General features: G+C 40.4%; 1 protein-coding gene and 1 pseudogene across 1 annotated transcript in view; one reads left to right on the forward strand and one right to left on the reverse strand.

Annotated features, from left to right (window-relative positions):
* The window catches only part of Greb1l (GREB1 like retinoic acid receptor coactivator), a 262261-nt gene extending 246158 nt beyond the window's left edge, over window positions 1-16103 (reverse strand). The window contains exon 1 of the mRNA XM_057789098.1: window positions 16023-16103. The gene's annotated coding sequence lies outside the window, so the exon portion shown is untranslated. The remainder of the gene's footprint in view (window positions 1-16022) is intronic.
* LOC130886554 (deubiquitinase MYSM1-like) overlaps window positions 1-21554 on the forward strand; it is an 87171-nt pseudogene that overhangs the window by 37574 nt on the left and 28043 nt on the right.

Genomic DNA, 21554 nt, shown 5'->3' on the forward strand with positions numbered 1-21554 from the left:
GTTCAGACAGAAGATTTGATTAGAAAAGCTTGTTAAAATCAATGTATCAATGAAAACTAGAGATGAGGAAAAATTGCCATTTCTTAACAGATAATGCCAAACTAGAAAGCTTCATTCCAAATTATTTTATTCAATGTGTCTCTAGAAACCACCTCTCTATAGAAAACCTTTGGAACATTGTTACAATTGATGAAGACAGGATGGGAACCGCAAGGATGGGAACCGCAGAACAATAGAAAGGACCCCAAACCTGCTTTGCAATCCCTAACCAAAGCTGCTGATTCAGCACAAAGTAACAGCAGAATTCTTATCTTTAAAAGGAACAACCTATTGTGTGCTGGGAACAAAGAGCCATGCACAGGAAATCAGCCAAATCTAAGCCAGATGGTCACTGATTCAAGTTTCATTATCCCATCCCCCACTTGCCTTGACACTCCAGAAATGAATTCAGATAGCATTTCACTTACCAGGTGACATCTTTCCAATTACCCACATCCTCCACCTCAATGGTATCTAATGCTTGAAACAGAATGCCCTTATAAGTTGAGAAAGTGGCCAGGCCACAGCTACTGAAAATGAAACGCCACTAACAAGCCATTCTCTGTTTCCTACACATGCCATGAAGTCCCACCGATGTAATAATGAAAAATGTCCACAGCAATCTGTTCTTCTCAATACAAAACAGAAAGAAAAAACTCCAGAGGACGGGTCCATCAGATGTTTGCGGCAGGGACTCAGCACTGGCCCACCACATTGCAAAGGGGTTAGGTTGTAACCCAGAAATACTTACCACAATGACAAATAAGAAGCTACCAGTAAAAATCATTGTAATAGGTATAAATGCTAATTTTAAATCGAATTAAGAAACATAAAAATTGTGTTACAAAGTACACATTAAATTAGGCAGGCTTCCTTCCACACTGCAGAGTGGAACAGTGTGTCGTTTTGTTCATTTGTTTTTTGGTTTCCTTATCTAAAAAAGATGCAACTACATGAAAAAGTAAAAATATTAGCATAGCACAGGACTTGAACAAGTATGATTCGTGTCCTGTATATGCCTGGAACAAGGATGTTTCCTTCACAAGTGCTGTCCTTCAAACAGAGAAGAGACTGAATATACAGTTCACGCCCTCTAACCCTAAGTTTGGAGGAGAAAAAGCTGTAGAAGCAAGAGAAAGGTTTGTGTCGGAAGGGAGCAGTACATGTAAGGATGGTGCTAACATTTCTGCTCGCTAGGAAATACCTCAGCATATGCCACGGCAGCTCAGGGAAAACAGACAAAAAAAAATGCTCACAGGTTTTGCTTACAAAATGATGCATCTGACTTTCATCCAAAAGAATCTGTAACTGAGAATTCTACTATACACACATATTTCAAACCCCTATTGGTTACTAGAAAACTCAGTCTTGAACCCAAAACAGTAATGATTAGAGTAAAATGTAAGGAATTGTGCCTCAAATCTGTAAATATTCAATGGAAACCTGGTTTTTAAAAATGTTCAACCCATTTCTTTATGATAAAATTAGGTTTAGAATAAATAAATTCTTTTCTTTGAAAGGAATCCTTAGGGGTTGGCTTGGGAAATATTTACATTTACAGGGCTTAAGTAAATTTTATCAACCAACAATAACAATTCCTTCAGTAAACTTTATAATCCTTTTTATAATTACTTTGAAAACATCAATGCAGGAGTACATTTTATTGGCATACTGTAGTGTCACTCTCCCCAAATTAACATATAGAAAGGTTGGGGTAGATCAAAGAGGTTTTGGTCTATTTGTTTGTTTTTCTAACACAAGATAATCACATGCTAGAAGGATAATGACTGAAGACAAAAATGACTTCAAAATATGCAATCAACAGCGCCCTGAGAAATGGCCTGTTTTATTGTAGGCAAATAGAAAAGATTTTTGAGACACAGACAGTACCCTTCTATGAGAGGACATTCGTGGCAATGGAAAAAACCAAATCACAGAATTTGCAATCTTGATTATTTGTCTCAGTGGAAAAAAAATGTCTACTCTTAAAAAAGTGTGTAATTTATAATCACAGGACGAGACTAAGCTTTATTTATTGGCTAAAATATATCCTAGATACATATATATCTCATAGATGTGCACGTCATACATTATATCAGTGTGCATATGCTGTCTGCAATAGCTATTTTTGGGTATCTCTGATATAATTTTTTAAGATGTATTTCTATCATTTGATTTCTGTTTGAAACATTACTATTTTTCTTTATATAATACTACAAAAATCACATCCATTGTCATCCTTAGCTATTGGTATATTTCTTTTAAAACATACAAATTGTTTTTTTCATTTAATTCTTAGAAATACCATTAATGAGAGAAAATTGATAACGAATTAAGAATCTTTAAAAATAACATTGCTCAGTGTTGGTTGTTTAATGTTTCTTTCTTCCTTTCTCTTTCTTTAGTACAAGACAGGATTTCAGTACTCATGAAAAAAAATAACTATTCATGTTAAAATTCTCTTTATTTTTTGAAATCATCTTTGGGGTCCCTCAGATAAATTTACATTTAAATGAAGCATACACAAAGGCAGCTGGCTGCCCTGACCATCACAGACACACCGATGCATTCAGAGCCTCAAATCTCAGTCCTGAGGGGGAGAAAATTGGTGATCACATAACTAGTTCTAACTAGACAACTTCATACACCAATTTCTTGGGATTTATGTGACAATGCTTTACAAATTAAGAAAAAATTAAATCTAAACCTCTAAGCCAAAAGAGAATTCTACTTACAAAACCCAACTCAGACTTCCTGTGTACAAACCCAAGTTTTAATAAATCAAACTATACAAAAAATGACTACATAATATAAGATAAAGTCTTGTAGACTAACCTCTAATCTAATCTTTTTTCTTTCCTTTCCTTCTTTCTTTCTTCCTTTCTTTCTTCTTTGTTTCTTTCTTTTTTTTTTTTTTTTTTTTTTTTAGTGGCTTTTCAAGGCAGGGTTTCTCTGTGTTACCCTGGTTGTCCTGAAGCTCACTTCATAAACCAGGCCTCGAGCTGAGATCCACCTGTCTCTACCTTATATAAATAATTTTAAGATGCTGTAAGAATTATATTTTGGGATCAGGTGTGGTATACACCTTTAATCCCAGCACTCAGGAGGCAGAGGCAGGAGGATCTCTGTGAGTTTAAGACCAAATCTGGTCTACAAAGCAAGTTCCAGGATAGCTGGGACTGTTACACAAACCTTGTCTCCTAAATTAATTAATTAATTAAATAAATAAAAACATATTCTGGGGCTGGACAGGTGGCTTAGTGGTGTAGGAGCACTGGCTGCTCTTCCAGGGAGCCCATTCAATTCCCTGCATGGCAGCTCACAACTGTCTGTTCCAGGGGTTCATCACCCTCACAGTCATGAATGCAGACAAAATACCAATGCACATAAGATGAAAAATTTTTACAAGAACTATAAAAGCTCACTTTTTCCTCATAATCTATTTGTGTCATTAGATACTGACATATGGAGTCACTGCTCTACTATTCTGAAGGCTAAAATGAGCTTTCATTCATTTTCTTTCTAATTGATAATTCCATATGCCTTAAACTTGCTACAGAAATGGCATCTCAGCAGGGGCACATTTATTAAAATTGGTTTCTGTTCTATAATATAAGAGAAGGATAAAAACTGAATGTTATTCACACTGATATTCCACTTCTCCTCCATCGCTTCTGGGTTGAAGAGGTGACTCAGTGTGAAAAGTATAAGGAATTGAGACCCCGGCATTCACAGAACAGCCAGGCACCATAGTGTGTGCCCCTAATCCTGGTACTGGGGAAGCAGAGGCAGGTTTGGAGGTCAGAAGACAACTTTGACCTGGAGGTCACTAGTCAGCCAGGCTATAAGACTGATGAGTTCAAGGTTCAGTGAAAGATCCTGCCTCTAGATATACAGACAGAGACAGACAGATAGATGACAGATGTCTGACAGACAGATAGGATGGATGGATGGATGGATGGATGGATGGATGGATGGATGGATGGATGGATGATAAAGTGAATGAGCCTTAAGATGGAGCCTTAAACTCCGAATTCAATTCCCAGGCCCCACATGGTAGAAGAAAGGAACCCACTTCTGAAAGTTGTCTTCTGACCTTCAAACCTGTTCCATCACATGTGCACATACCTACACATGTCTACATATACCAGGCACACATACACATGTACCTATATATACACATTCCTACCCTTCCCAAACAATGCATGTCATAGTTGAAGCATCTATAAGGCACGACTGGAAATTGTCTCCTCCACCCCTTCAGACTCCACAACTGATCCCTCAGAAACAAGTTTAAAGCATCTTTTGGCTTAAATAAGAAAGAATGGAAAAAGACATTTAAACTCCATCAGATTCCAGCTTTAATTAGATTCTTTTATAATTTTGATGTTGGGGAACAGAACAAATACATATTATGCTGTGTAATTTTATTGCATGTGTGATGGCTTAAGGAACATACTTCATATAAAATAAATCTGAATCTACAGAACCATCTTGTAGCTGGCTGTCATTTTCTCAGGGAAAGAACTACTCCGTGTGTGCCTGTCTTTCTCTTATAGCCCCAGTCCAGTCACAGGAGCCTGATAAAGTCTTATTACCGTAAGTCTAGCACAGTTTCCTGCCCAGTGGAGAATTCTATTATCACCACTGAATGACAATCTCTCGCTCAGCCAGAAAACCATAAAGATACAATCATTTCTTAGGAAGTGATAAATTCATTTGAGAAAATAATTACTTCATACTCAAATGAAAACTAAGAGACAATTATTTGATATTATAATAATTGTTGGCTTAAAAAATCAGTACACACTATACACAGCCTTTAATCTAAGACAGAATTATGGTGTCTATAATATATGAACTTCAGTTACATATGGACTCAGATAATCTACTAGAAAATATATCTGAAATAAGCCCACAATGATTTAATTTAGGAAGTTTTGTCAATTAAAATCCAATTAGCAATATGAATTGCAGCACTCGTTTAATATATATTATTGACAATATATAGAGAGACTATATATTGACAATATATGGAAACTATATATTGACTATATATAGTCACATTTTACATAGCATGTGACTATATATGTAATTATATATACAACGTATATATGTATAGTCACATTATATATATAGTCACATTTTACAGAGCATTTCTGTCTGAAACTCTCCCTTCCTAGGTTCTACTTCACTATGTGGTATTATCCTAGAAACACATGGCTTCAAGTTTTTTATTTTTGTTTTTGAGACAGGGTCTCTCTGTGTAGCCCTGGCTGTCCTGAAACTCAATATGTCGACCAGGCAAGCCTAGAACTCAGAGGCCTCCTGAGTACTGAGATTAAAGGAATGCATCACCACCACCCGGCTTTCAATTATTATTTTTTAAAAAAAGATATTTGCTGATAAGCTTAAAGTCTATATTACTTGAAGCAGATAAGCTTGAGGATAAATTAAATATGTATAAGAATTACATAAATAATTTTGCAAACTTAAAAAAAGAGAGAAATAAAATTAATCTCCCTTCAATCTCATCCACAGAATTGCTTTGGATTTGTTTTCCTTGCTACCAACCTTTATTCAAAAGATAATGTCTTTCAAAGGGCATGCGCCTTGGCCTGATATTCTGGAGAAGGTGACAAGATTTTGCTGTCCATCTACCATCCCTCCTTTCCCTGCAGAGTTCCGTGGACAATGGCTTAGGTCTGAACGAAGTTTGGTTCAAGTCAGGAAGATACATAGCCATAGACTAAAGCCAGCAGTTCTCAACAGGTGGTGTTTATGCACTCATTAAAAAATATTTATTGAGGGCTAACTATGTATTTGTTCCAAGAGCTGTAGCTAGAGAGATAAGGGAAAGAGACAGATATCTGCAGCTTGGGAGCCTTGTTCAAGCTTGGTGAGTGAACCCCGGGTTTGGTCCCTGCTCCACAACCACGTGACATCTTTGCCCAGCCTGTTTGCCCCCAGGTCTCACACCTGCTCCAACTTGTCTTCCTGAACACAGCAAAACATTGTAAGGCATAGTTACTGACATTCAGGTTTTAGAATCTAATAGTCACAAAATGCCAAGTGGATGACTTAAGGAAAGAAAACTGGCTCTGAAATCAAACAGCCTCTGTCTGTCTGCAGACTAATACCACCAAGGGACTTGGGAAACAGTGTGTCTTCTTGAGCTTCCTTTTTTGTAACTTTAAAAATCAAAATTAGTCAGCCTGTTTCACAGTTATAAACAATGTATGTGCAATGAGTGACACACTGGCCATTGGTTCTCAGTAACCAAACCATAACTATGAAAGCTTACTGAAAATTACTAGATTCTATGAGAATACTAAGCAGGGAAGAGCAGAGGGGTCACAAAGTCCTTTTTGGATATTTTTCAAAACCTGTGTTTTGTGCATATACAAATATTCTCTTCTCCCTCCCTCTGCCCACACCCATGCCCTGAAATGACAGACACACAACTGTTCTATGTGTTATGCTATTCCTAAGCAAATCCTGCTCTGAGGCACCAGTTCAGACAAGGCATACTACCGGCTCAAGAGTCTCTACAGAGGTATCAACCATTTAGAATATCTGATTTTACAATTGAGTACAGGCAAGGCAGTAGTGGTGATGGCGCACGCCTGTAATCCCAGCATTCCAGAGGCAGAGGCAGGAGGATCTCTTGAGGTTGAGGCCAGACTGGTCTACAGAGTGAGTTCCAGGACAGCCAGGGCTACAAAGAGAAACCCTGTATAGAAAAACCAAACGAAAAAAAAAAAAAGAAAAGAAAATGGAGAGATGACCTGGTGGTTTAAAGACAGGCTGCTCTTGTGGAAGACCTGGGTGGGATTCCCAGGACCCACATGGTGGCTCACAACCACCTGTGGCTCCAATTCCAGGAGATTTGATACCTTCTTCTTTTCCAGAACTAGGCATGTACATGTTACATATACATACACTGAGGCAAAATATTCATAAATAAACTACTTTTAAAATTTTTAAAAAGAATTCTATTTAAAATTTAAACATAATAAAACATAATTTCTCCAAATGTTTTTGGAATCTTGTAGTGTGGTTGTTCTACACTGTTTTTTGACATTAGCTATAATTTTGGCCCTGAGAAGACACGGGGAACATACAGGATAAAACAGAAAGCTGAACAAGCCAGGTGAGCTGGAAAAGTTACAGAAACCCCATAGCGGTGCTGTCTCTTGGAGTAAACTGGGTGAGCTGGAAAAGCTACAGAAACACCATAGTGGTGCTGTCTCTTGGAGTAAACTGGCCTCTGGCTTGTGACATGCACTCACATTCCATTCAGAAATAGGAGAGAACTGTTTCAAGCACAGAGTGCCCCAACATTTATATCACCTTTTAATCTTCAAGGGAGGGGGTAAATATGATCAAATACATTGTACAACATTCTCAAAGAACTACTAAAAAGCAAACAAAAATATAATTTCCGAAGAGTACTTCAGTGGTAGAGTACTTGCCTAGCATAAGTGAGGCTCTTATTTCAAACCTCAGCACTGATAAAAAAAAAAAAAAAAAAAAAAAAAGAGGTGACTTAACAAGAATCATTTTCTAAACTTTGGTCTCGCCTTTTAATTTTTGGCCCAAGCAAAAAAGAAAATAAACTCAGCTGAGCAGTGGTGGCGCACACCTTTAATCCCAGCACTTGGGAGGCAGAGGCAGATGGATCTCCGTGAGTTCAAGGCCAGTCTGGTCTACAGAGTGAGTTCCAGGACAGCCAAGGCTACACAGAGAAACCCTGTCTCAAAAAAAAAAAAAAACAAAAAACAAGCAAGAAAGAATAAAAAAAAAGAGAATAAAACTCAATTCCTCTCAAGTTCTCTCAGCAAACAGAAAACTGGGAAAAAATTTTGTTTCATAGCTTTAATATAAATTTTAAAATAAAGTATCTGCCTAAGTTTTTCAGTGAGGAAACTGACATTTTGTTTTTTACTGATATTTTTAACATTTTAATGTATATTAAAATCATCAAGTGGTATAGCTTATTATGATTTGTTACTGAATTTCCAAACAAATGGAGCTAAGCATTTTTCATATTTACTGACTGTTTCAAATTGTGATTCTGTAAGCAGTTATATTATTTGCAAAATGTCCTGAAAGTAGTACTAACATTTTAAGGACCGAGGAGAGATGTCAGAGGTTAAGAGTATACACCACTCTTGCAGAGGACCCGAATTCAGCTCCCAACACCCACATCAGGCAGCTCACAGCTGCCTCTAAGTCCAGCTCCAAGGGAGCCAATGCCTCTCTAGGAAGGAGGGAGGGAGGCTGAAGTTCATCTTTAAAAGGTGGGGTGGGCATGCAGATGGCACTGGCGAGATAGCTTAGTAAATAAAGGGTTGGCCCTGTAAACCGTAAGCCCGAGGACCTGAGAGCAATACCTGAAGACGAAGGATCTTCTAACGTAGCCTCTGCCTCCACACCCATGCTGTGGCAGGCATGAACTCTTCACACACATTCAAAGATAACAAATCAAATAAAAATTTAAACTAAAACCAAAGGGAACAGACTTGGAGGGATGGAGGCATGTCAAAAGAGACATTTCCTTTGCTCTCCGATGCCAATTATAATCAATAAGGATAGTTTTTCAGTCCCCTAAATACACTATGAGGATGTAGTGAATAAACTTGGTGAAAACAGTGCGGTAGATAAAAGAAATAAAGCACCAGGTACTCTGCTCTTCACACTGTAGCCTGCAGCCGTGGCAACTTCCCATTATCCGTGCTGCTAAACCAGGTCCGTAGGGTGTTATGTTGAGGGATAATTTTAAGACTTTGATAACCATAAAAAGCGCTTAGGTACAAGACACACTCGGAGGCTCCACCTCAGAAACACTTATTCAGTAAGGCGTGACTGCATTTCACAAGCAAATACGACAGGCGTTGATCCTGAAACACGGTGAATTTGGGGATGTTTAATTTCCTTCCAAAAAATTTACAGAGTATGCACAGCAGAGAAGACCAGGAGTTGAAGTAAGTCTGCCTCTCCAACCTAATCTGCAAACTCCCAAGGGGTGGCCACTCAGGTGTGGCTTCTCAGTGATGCAACCCCAGGCTCCCTTTCCACTCTTCCATGTTCCTCTCCAGTACTTCACCATCTAAAGGAGTCACTCTATGAGGCAGATGCTTTACTCCGTTTCCCTTGTTAAGCATGTTGCTCATCCAGCAAATGTGGAGAGCCACTGAACTTCACGGTGTATCCCACAGTGAGAACAGGGTCGAGACAAAGCTCAGGAGTTTTAACTCCGTCACAATAACACAGATGCGGCTTAAGGGATGCACAGATAGAGGCAGAGATCAGTTCACAGATTCCTGGTCCGTGCTAGAGTCTCATTCAACAGACCACAGGGAGGAGCAAGGGAGGCTGGGATGTGGACTTCTTTTTCTCTTTTTCCTTTGGTTTATCAAGACACGGTTTCTTTGCGTAACAACCTTGGCTGTCCTGGAACTCAATGTGTAGACCAGGCAGGCCTCAAACTCACAGAGACCTGCCTGCCTCTACCTCCTGAGTGCTGTGATTAAAGGTGTGCGCCACCACCGCCTGGCAGGACGTGCATTTCTAACAAGAACCCACAGAGAAAGGCTGCATGTGTTTTCAGAAGAATTGGCTCCCATAATCTTTTGTACCTAAGCTATCTACCTAAATAAGCAAAAGGATACTATTAGAGATATGTTCACTAAATATATTTAACACTACTTTCCCAAATATTTTCTGCCGACTGGTTTTCTCCGCTTTAACCTTGTGTTTACATTCTTTCTAAATTGTTTTTTACTGGAAAAATAAATTTTATTTTTTTGTTTTGTTTTTTGAGGCTATAACTCCCCCCCCTTTTTTTTAAATTGATTTTATTGAGCTATATAGTTTTCTCTGCTCCCCTCCTTTCCTTTCCCCTTCTACCCTCTCCCATGCTCCCAATTACTCAGGAGATCTTGTCTTTTTCTACTTCCCATGTAGATTAGTATGTTGTTGTCTAGGTTCTCTGAGATCGTGTAGGCTGATTTTGTAAACTTAATACTCTACTTTGTATATTTATTTATATACTTTATGTGCACAGCACACACCTGTGGGTGCCACGGTTTGTGTGTAGCGGTCAGGGGACAACTTGCCAGAGTTGGTTCACTCCTCCCTCCATGAGGGTTCTGGTAACAGAACTAGGTCATCCGGCTTGGCAGTAAGATGACCCACTGGACCATCTCTCCAGCTGCCTAGCTCAGGCCGGCCCCCAGTTCCAGACCCTCCTGCCTCAGGCTCCTCAGTGCTCGGATTACAGCTGTGCACCACCACATCAGGCTTAATTATTTCTTTCCAACAAACTCCTCGGGGGAAATTCCTGAAGAATTGAGTGCCCTCCAACAGAACTTACTTCTGCACAGGACTTGGTCTTATTTATATGCCCCAGCAAGTGGTCAGTAACCACGTGTCGCTCTCGAGCAATTAAAATGTGAGCAGCAGAGTTGAGAAATGGAGTCTCTGCTTGAAGGTGTTAATTTATGCTTAAATGGCTACCTATGGCCTGGGGTTACTGTCTTATATAGTAGGCAGTTTGATAAAGGCTTAATACATGATGCCAAATTGCTCTCCAGAAAAACCTGAATTTTTGCCTCCAATCTTAGTAGAACATAATAGCCAATTCTTTACCTAATTGGCAACACCAGACTTTAATTTATTGAAGTTTATTATTTGAACAGTGGAAAATGCCTGTAATCTCATTATACTTTTCCATTATCATGTAACCAACAGCAGATTTCTTCTGTCACCATGAGCAACTGGTTACGAATATGTCTCCCCACATCGCTTGACCCAGGATAGAAGTGATCAGGATTCGAGATTGGTTTGTTCAGTAAACTTTTTGTCATCAAAAATATTTAAGTAAACATAAGAATGTGAACTTTGCGCTTTATCTGGACTGCCGAATGGTGTAGCCACAGCGCCCACATTCCTAAATAGCAACAGGTAGAGGAGCTTTTGAGGCTCTGCCACCTTCAGACTTTCTTAACAACTAAGTTCATCACTGCAACAATAATAGGGGTGACTATTTTAGAGGTGTTCTGCCACCTCACACATTAGTGTCTGGCCCATCAGGCGTCTAGTTTGTAATTCCTGTCTGAATGAGGTTTTAAGAGATTAAATGACAAATAGGAGCTAATGGCAATAGCTACCTTTCATCCTGTGTTAAGCATGCAAAATGATTTTATGATGTTTTCAGATCAGTTTACAACTAATATTTAGCTCATAGAACACTTTTTGTGAGTGTTGAAGTTCCTTTCTCCCTAGAATAGTCACCCAGCATTATACGGATTGTTAAAATGCAGATTGGTAACTTTGCTTCCCAGAGCTTCTACTCAGTAGTTCAGGGTGCATTGTTAGACTCCTCACCTAACTCCAAGCTCACTCAGTAGTTCAGGTTTTCTCAAAGCCTACGAGGAGTGTTATACACTCCTAAAAGGGTTGTAATGGTATATAATTTTGACAACCTAGTACTGATGTGTGGGCCTTTTTTTCCCTAAAATCAAGTCCACATTTATTTTCTCATGTCTTTACAGAAATCCTATGCAAAAAGTCAGTAACTAAAGCAGTAATTGTTAACCCCACTTTCCAGAACAAAAACCAAGAAATTCCCTCACACAAGAGTTTAGAAGAATCAAAACAAAAAAGCATCCTAACCTTCTAAACAGAAACACATCAACACAGGCAGTGGTTCTGCTTCCAAACTGGTACCATAAAAACAGACCGTGTCCAGGAGTAGAGAAGGCGTTCCAAGACATGATTCCCTGTAGCACACATTGTGTCTGCTGGAGGGACTACTGAACACAGACAAAGTACAAGGAAAAGACTGAGTTCTCTCTCTTTGTCATGTATAGACAGGACAGAAACCATGCTCTGAGAGTGTATGGCGGGGTAAACATGGAGCTGAGTTGAAGTCATTGTGCAACCTCACATCTGGACTCGGAGGAGTGAGAGAAAGGGAAGAGTACACAATAGAACCCTCCCGGAGCTCAGGGCACAGAGAGCAGCTTTATCCACACTGGGTGTGTGTGGGCTGCGAGTGCTCCAGAACTCACAAGAGCTTGCTTCCGTATAGACTGAGCTACCTGGACTACATAAGAACTCTAGTCAGGGCCACAACCTTGTGACCTGTCTCTTGTCTAAAGATAACCCAATTAGTACATTTTATTGGTCTGATTTTTTAGAAGTATTTCTAATTGAAAGAAAAAAGACCATAAATTGTGATCAAAATTTCACTACATATAAAACAACCCTTCAAAGAAAAGTAGGGTACTGGTTTTTTTACTTTAATAAGAATATTATATTAGATTAGATTAGATATTAAGTTTAATAGCAACTTTCCCAAGATTAAACCCATAATAGTTGATAAGCATAGGATGAAAACAGAAAAAAGAAACCTATAATTGATCTGAAAAAGGCTATCTTGAAAGACTTAATGCACTCTTCACACATGTAACTGGAAGGCTATCTTGAAAGACTTAAGCACTCTTCACAAATGTAACTGGCTTCATATAATCAGTGCAAACCATGGAAGCACTGATGCTTCCATAACTCCATTTAGAAAACTACAGAAATACTGTAAAGGGAAACTATTCTCCCATGCGCAAGACCAAAGGAACAAATCAAGGGAAGTGGTGCAACTTTACTCTGACCAAACGCTAATAATTTAATTGCTACAAATCATCATAAATTTGAAACTTTATCAATAAAAGAGGGAACATTCACAGGCATTTTCATGTGCTACTTCTTTTTTTTTTTATTTTAACCTTTTAGAGAACTACCATTATAACCCGTTTTATAGATTGGAAAGCTAAATGACTAGAAAATAAACTACTTGATCAGTGTTCCCATCATATGGTATAGCTAGGTCTGAACCCAGAATTTCTAACTTTGAATCCACCCATTTACAACCACACTGAAAAAAAAATCCTAAGTATGTTGAGAAGGGAAAAAAAGAGAGGTAAAAGAAGGAAAGACTGAGAGGGAAAGAGGGAGAGTGTTTACATTCATAAGGATGGTCATATTTTTAATTACTTTAAAATCTCCAAAGAGAACATTAATTATGGGGCATGTGTTGCATAAAAATTTACAAAATTGTTATAAATAATGAAACTGTTTTTAAATGTTTATAAAAATCCAGATTAAAATTTACCTGTAACATAAGTCATCTATAAAAAGATCTGTGTACACATCAAGACTTGGAAGAAACTGAAATGGCTACTGTCATTTTAGAATAATTTTGTTCTTGTTACTTAAGTTATGGGGGAGTTTTGTTAGTAAATCAAAACTAACTGTTTTAGTTTTGTTATTTAAGTGTCTTTACAAACATATTCTTCTAATTTATAATTTTAGCACACCAATCAAGCACTTTTAAGATTTTAAAGATTTTGCTGTAATTCATTTGTAGAATAGACCTTCATCTTAATAGCAACGATTTTGGCAATTACTACCTGCAGTATATATTTTAAATCTCTTAACTGAGGTCTTTCATGGTGATCAGAAAATTTTCCTGCTAAGAATATGAGTGTATACTTACATAGTAACAAAATATCATAGCTGTAAGGAGTATCTGTAGTCTAAATATTCTTGAGAGTTGCTAATTAAATTGTCAAGACTCTTTGAGGTAAATGGGCTTCCACTTTAGCAAAAAGAAAAGTAACCATTTTGGAAGAGTGGTTTTCCTTAAAATAGCACCAAGATTTGTGAAGAGAAATCTCTCTCCAAGGTGACATGCAAAGTCCACTCAGCCCCAGAGTCAGCCTCCACCAACAGCAACAGCAGACGTTCCAGGAACCCACTTCAAGCATCTCTAGCTCTCCTTTCTGAGTCTACCTCCAGAAAATCCTTATCATTCCACTGTTTCATTATCTACAGTCCAATGGGCTATTCTTAGCTAGGCTTAGAGCACCTTGACTCCTTTAATAGAGCTTAGGAGCCAACAGAACTTAGAACTTCAGACAATAGACTTGGACGGTAGAACTGAGGAGTCAGAAGGACCCTGGAAAAACCACGTAGCAGTTTCTTTATTTAACTAAGGGGGCAGGAGCGGGAAAGCTTTCCCAAGGAAAGTATGGTCTATCTGAGGTAAAGAAATCTTAACTTGGCCTCCATATCCCTGGTGACATCTGTCTTTAGAGTGTGTATGTGCCTGTGTGTGGTGTGAGGAGACCCTGCCTAAGGTCTCAGACCAAGCACCCTATTTCTCAGCTGTATCTCCACCCCTTTAAATGTTGTTATTTATGTTATGTCAATGGGAGAACACAAAAGTTTACTTGGTGTTTTCAGAGAAAAAATTGTGGTGAACAAAGTAACTTCTGTTTGCTCTGCTTCCTAGAGGTTCAAGGTGGAGGGAGATAAAGGTCACAAAGCCAGCATGAAGAAAAGGTGCCCTGCTTTTTGCACTTACACTCGTTCCAAGACTTAGCTTTCTAACCGATTGCCAAGGTAATAAGTATCCACCACCAAATAAGACTTTATGAAAACACAAGAGGACCTCTAATTTGTAATTGTTATCATTAATATGCATATCCATCTAGATGTGAGCAATCTTATATTCCATTTCTCTCCTCCTCTATTACCATAACATTTTCATTTTAACAGAAATTTATACATATAAATTGGCAAACTCTACCTCATAGAGAAGTTATGGAAGGAAGAGTTTAATTTCCACTGTATACTGTTTGATGTTGCTTGAAATTGCTTCCTAATTTCTATTTAGTTTTCAGTATTTATTAAAGTTTACATTTCCTTTTAAAATTCATACTTATATGCATGTAACTTTATTATTATTTCAGCAAGTATATTATTTTTAAGTTTTCTCTTTTTAGTGAGTTTTCCATATTACATTTTCACCAAAGTTTTCAGAAAGGAAAAAATAATCACAGCAGTGACTAAACTAAAGCAGAATTTCATGATTTACCAGAACACGACAGAGGAGCCAGCGGTTTTTAAGTGAGAAATTCAGATAACCTCTTTTGAACTGCCTCAAATTGCAAAGGCTCTTTTGAAACAGAACTTGAGGAGGATTTCTTAAGGGAGGCGGGATGGAGAACCTCACGGTTTCAAAAGTAGAAATCAAGATTTGTTTTTTATTTTAGCCAGGAACACGGTTCTGGGATAGGGTTTCTAGAAAAGAGACTCAGTTGACGAAGCAGCCTTCCGGCACAGAGCCCTATCCTGCACGTTTCCTGGGCTTGGCTTCAATGAGAAACTCAAGCAGTGAACCTCTACAGATAATCTTTTAATGAAACGCAAGAGGACTCCAGGAATCCACCGATTTAACACACCGCCCACCTTCGCCCTGCCTGATCAGGGCACACCTCACCTTGCTGTCTATTTTCACGGTCAGCTGTCAACGCAACCCTTTGTGTCTCATTCAGAACAAGAGCAGTTCGGAAGAAGCTCGGAGAGAAATGAAAATGATGACCGGAAGACGCACGTGTGACAAAGTGACATTTGGCGTGGACCCCAGCAAACGCCTGACCACGTCTGACCACTCTCAACTTTCCCAAGCCCAACTCTACCCATCCTCTGCGCGGACACCTCCCCGGCTTGCTACATGCAGTCCACCCAGTGCTCAGGGACCCGCTAGCCGTCCCCTCGTGCTCGGGGAGCGGCCGGGACGCGCCCCCTCGCCGCAGCCTCCCTTGCCCCGCAGCTCACCGGCCACCTCCCTCCCGCCACAAAGGCAGCAGCGGAGCCGGGGTGACAGGCCTGTGACCGCGGGCGGCGAAGCTAGGCAGCCGGGGACAGGGACCGGGATAGGGTTTCCTGCTGGCACAGGCGCCTGCCTGGCCGCACGACTCACTCCACACTCCCGCGCCGCCACCTCCTAGGTCGTCAGAAGAAAGTCCAGGAGACGCTGCCCTGAGCCTGCAAGGTGTCCAGCCCGCCAGAGGACAGGCCTTGGTCGCCACCGAGTGCCCTCGCCTCCCAGTACCCGCGAGTCCGGAGCAGCTCACCTGGCTCCGACGGGAGCAAGGGCAGAGGGCCCCGGTGGTCTCTGCAGCCCCGGGCGGCTCCGCGCTGCGCTCGGCTCCGAGGTGCTAGCGCCGCCGGTGGCTGGTGTCTCTGCGACAGGCCGCGGGCTACGCGCTCAGTTCCCGGGGGCGGAGCGAGGCGCCTCAGCGGCCAGAGGCGGATTCCTCAGGTGCTGCCCCTCCCGCTCTCCCTCCTCCTCACTGGACCCTCCTGGCCTGAGCACCCGGTGTCCTTTTGGGCCTCCGAGTCTTCGGGCCCTAGAGGGTCGGAAGTGCACGGTGCCAAATGCGCTCCCACATGTGCTGTGGAGTCCTTCGTGCAGTCTTCATGCCTGGGTTTGCAAACTTTGGCGCAAATTTGGTGTGTGTGGCCACTCTGGGTAAGGAGGTAACGAGCTGGGGGTCTTCTGGGAGGAAGGATTGCCCCCTAGTGCTGCTGAAGAGTGTGATCAAGAAGCACAGTTGTTTGGGTGTTTTTTTTTTTTTTTTTTTTTTTTTTTTGGTTTTTTTGTTTTGTTTTGTTTTGTTTTCCTGGATCCTAGTTCATTCAGAGTGCTTTCAAGTCACTGTGTGACTTCTTTGTCACTAGATTACGATTAAAGCCCCTTTGCATGGGCAGTGATTGGTCAAAAGCCCTTGTCCTTTTGCATGAGGCAGATAACGGGACACAGACAAAACCAAACTCACTCCAAGTGGGTTCCAAGTCAGAACATATGTCTGTACCTCTCTGATGAGCACTCCCTGGAGTTCCAAGACACTGGTCCCCCACTCTCCTGTTGTGGTTCCCAGACCTTCAGGCTTGCCCTGCTCCTGCAAAACCTCCTACAAAGACCACAGGAAAGTTCCACCGAGGGCAGCCACTTCCAGCGGGCCCTGGTCCTTAAAGGTCACTACAAGGACAAAAATTCTGGAGGGATTCTGTGGCCGGTTAGTGACAGATGTCGCTCCAATTTTCACAGTTCATGGCCTCTTGTATTCAAAGCTGACTCTCATTTTCTTGAACTTTTGAAACTGTTGCCAGAGACATCATGACTACACCTTCCAGTAAAAGCAGCCTCATCCTGGATGAGTTGAAGCATCAAAACACAGAAAAGTTGATTGAGCCATTTTCATGCCTTTGAGACTGCAGCCCCGATAAGCTGCCAGTAGGTATGTTGACATTGTTGTCAAGCATTGTGGTATCATTCTCAATGATAGTTGAAAGACAATGTTAATTAAACTGTATCACATATGATCTGTAAGTCAGCACTCTTACTTTTTAATGGTTTGTTATTTTTTAAATTAAATCTCCCACCCCTTTCTTTTCTTGCACACACTTTCTCTATCTCAAATTCATGGCCTCTTTTTAACCGCTGTTGCATAGATACATGAGTACTAAACACATAACTAAAGCTTCCTCAGTCTGTATAATGTTGCCTCCATGTATGCTCTCAGGGCTGACAGCATGGTACTGAAGGTGAACCTACTACCACCACTTTACTAAGCCAGCATAATTTCTAAACACATTTGCCTTGCTTTTTAAACTTTCCTCTCAAGCCAAAATAATTTTCCCTTTTTTCCTCTTCTTGTGGCATAAGGAATTGCCAGAGAACCAGAGACAACTCAAAGCATGGGGCAGTATGAATAGTGAAGGAAGAAATGTGTTTGCAGCTCAGATTGTCTTGTACATTTTACAAACTTAAATAAAATCAGTGTTCCTAAATAACCACAACATGGAAGGTGCAAATGGTTGGCAGTTTAATTTATTACATCAAAAAAACGATCACCTGTGTGGGAAAGGCAGGACCATGAGAGACCAAGTTATGCTCATACAAAGTTAAACAGAAACAACACCTTCAGTTGTACGTGTCTAGGATTCAAGCTCTCGGGAGGCTGAGTCAAGACTGTAAATTTCAGGCCAGCCGGAGCTACACAGTGAGCTTCAGACTGACCTGGCTACACAGCAAGTTACCTGTCTCAGCAACAAAAAGAAACAAGAAATACTCAAAGCAAATGGAAAACTTTGGGAAAGTCGGTCCTTTTGAGCCTTTAAAAAGCCTGTGGAATCGAGGGAGAGGAACACCGTCCATTAACACACGATCTGAAAGTGCAACCACAATGCACTTAGTTTAGTTACCCTAGACTCTACAAGAATGTCACAGTTGAAGGACCTTCGTCTGACACAGGATTCTGGTATTCATTCTTCCATAGTTCAACAAATATTTATTGAACTCCTACTGAAAATCAGCTGGCTTAACACACTGATAGTACTAGGTAGGCTTCATCATTAAACAAGATGAAGTTTAAACAAGTTTAAACAAATCATTAAACAAGGTTAAAAGTTAATGATAAAACCAGACAGTGGTGGAGTATGCCCTTAATTCCAACACTCAGGAGGCAGAAGCAGGTGGATTTCTGTGAGTTCGAGGCCAATATGGTCTAAAGAGCTAGTTCCAGAACAGCCAGGGCTACACAGAGAGATCCTGTATCCAAAAACAAAAAACAAAAACAAACAAACAAAAAACATGGTAGTGCACGCCTTTAATCGCTTTGCTCTTGGGAGGCAAAGGCACGTAGATCTCTATGAGTTTGAGGCCAGCCTAGTGTACAAATCGAGTTCCAGGACAGCCAGAACAGTTACACAAAGAAACCCTGTCTCAAAAAACAAAAAGTGCTACTTTTATTACTAATAGGTCAAATTACTTAACTCTCTCAGCATCCCTGTTAGTAAAACAATCCATGCTTCAGGGAGTGGCTGCCTGAGATGAAGCATCAGCGCCTAGAACTCCACAAAACGTTTCTTCTGTCATTGTCTTTGAATTCTTCCACTCTCTCATCTACTTCCTAATGATTTCCAAATGTCTTATGCTTCAGGAGAGTCCACAGAAATGATAGAATATTTACAAATGTTTGCTGTAAAATCCCTTTGCTTCACCACAGGGCAAGTTCTGGGATGACAACCTGGTCCTGCTCCCAGGAGAAGCCTGCCTTTGCGTTAGTTTCTTTGGTCCTTAGCACCACCTTCTGGACTATCCTTCCTCGTTCATTACCCTCTGTGGTCACCCAGAGGTAGGCATTAGAAAGCAAGCAGTCTTGGGAGACGCTGAAGTTTTCACAGCCCATTATTGATGCAGGTTTGGAGGCTTCAGGCTTCTTTTACAGTTTTCTTGATTTCTCTGAAAGCTGATCTTCCATTGAGATACGTGTGCTTTTCGTCAGTCAGACCCAAAGTTTGCTAACTGGCAAAATTTCAAACACAATTGACCAGTGTGGCTGTTTTGCGTTCTGTTCTTCAGGCAAGCTTCATTTATTAAAATACAAATGAAATCCCACTACATCCTAAACTTATTTCTTTGCTTCATTCTTCTCCCGTCTCACTTCACCTGACTCAAGCTTGCTGACTCCCCATCCCTGCCCACCATCATAACAGTCAGCCTCCTCTGAGAAAGACACAAGTTTCTACACCAAGTTTATTTGTTGCAAGAAAACAAATCCACCTTCTAAGCTAATACCATTTTTTTCAGCAGTTAACACCGCCGTGGAGAACTGAATAGAGATCTGTCTAATTCCAGATGTGTTGCCAACTAGCAATGCTTGGTAGTCTAGACCCCTAGTCACAAATATGAGTAGACAAAAAGAAAAAAAAAAACACTAGTCATTTGAAAGAAAAAGTTAAAGCAAGAATCAAGAAAAACCTTTATTTTTTTTAAGATTTCTATGTTCTTTAGTGAAATTGGATAGTACTGAGGGCAGGTTGTCATGAATGTGGAGGGATCTGAATACCAGGCTGTCCCTGGGAACTAAGAAACAGACAAATGGCGGCCAGGAGTGCTGATGCATACCTGTTGCAAGATATTTGATACACTGTGTAAAGGTATGCCACTCTGACTGGTTTAATAAAAGGTTGAATGGCTAATAGCTAGGAGGATTTCCAGGCACTGAGGATGCTGGGAAGAAGAAGGATGGAAACACCATGAGATGCAGAGCAAGCAAGATGGGCACTATGGAGATGAGGTAATAAAGCCACAAGGCAGAAAGTAAATTAATAGAAATGGGTTAAGTAATGAGGTAGTTAGAAACAAACCTAAGCTATTGGCCGAGCTTTCGTAATTAATAAGAAGTCTCTCTCCACGTGGTTACTTGGGAGCTGGCAGGCAGGACTGAAAAATCTTCCCACATATGGCATCCCATGGTGGGTACCATTTATAGCCCGAGTTTTGTTTTTTGCAAAGGCCACCAGCTGCCAAATAATAACAGGGAAGTTGAGGCAGGAAGCTCACAAGTGTAAGACAAATAGGAGATATGTGGCAATCCAGGCCAGTCTGGTCAACATAGTAAGATATCTATCTTGCTGGGCCATGGTAGTGCACATCCTTAATCCCAGCACTCGGGTGGTGGAGGCAGGCAGATCTCTATGAGGTTGAGGTCAGCCTGGTCTACAGTTCCAGGACTGGCTCCATAGCTACTGAGAAATCTGGTCTCAAAAAACCAAAAAAAAAAAAAAAAGGAGAGACAGGGGTTAGAGAGCTGGCTCAGTGGTTAAGAGAACTTGTTAGATTCAATCCCAGCATCCACATGGTATTTCACAATCATCTGTAACTCCAGTTCTAGGTTTTCTGCCCTCTTTGGGCACCAGACATGCACATGGTGCACAGACATACATGCTGGCAAACACACAAGACAAATCTTTAGAAAGAAATGAAGAAGCCGGGCGCACACCTTTAATCCCAGCACTCGGGAGGCAGAGGCAGGCGGATCTCTGTGAGTTCGAGGCCAGCCTGGTCTACAGAGCTAGTTCCAGGACAGGAACCAAAAGCTACAGAGAAACCCTGTCTCAAACAAACAAACAAACAAACAAACAAAAAAAAAAAGAAAAGAAAAAAAGAAAGAAAGAAAGAAAGAGAGAATGTGGGTCAGTGTTGGAGTATTTTCCCAGAATGTAGCACTACAAAAAGTGAGAGGGGGAAATGTTTATGTATTGAGAAGTAAATTTAAAAGTAAAATGAAGTGCTATATACTGTAAACTATAAGGTATACTAAAAAGGAGATAAGTAAATGGAAAGACAGCCTATGCTGCTGGATTTGAAGATTTGTCATTGCTACAATGACAATACTTCCTTAACTAACCTACAGAGTCAATGTAGTCCCTATGAAAACCTCATTGTTTCTGTAGCTGGTCTTCTGACAAGTTGGTCTTATAATTCATAAGCAACATAAGGGGCCCAGAAGAGTCAAAATAACCTTGGAAAAAAGATAAAAAGGAAAAAAACAAACAAAGTGGACTACAGTGGTTTTAAACCTCATTACAAAGCAATAAGAAATAAAGACCATAGTGAGGCATAAGGAGAGATATAGATCAATAGAACAGAATTAATAGTCTAGAAATAAACCCATGCATTTGTGGTCAATCAAGTCTCAACAATCACATTGAAATAATGTGGTGGAGAAACAATAGTCTTTTCAGTAAAGGGTACTGGGATCTGGATGCGCCTATAAAAAGAATGAGGTTGGGCACCTACCGTATAGTAGCTAAAA

This window comes from Chionomys nivalis, chromosome 14 (genome assembly GCF_950005125.1).
Source record: "Chionomys nivalis chromosome 14, mChiNiv1.1, whole genome shotgun sequence".
Taxonomy (NCBI): domain Eukaryota; kingdom Metazoa; phylum Chordata; class Mammalia; order Rodentia; family Cricetidae; genus Chionomys; species Chionomys nivalis.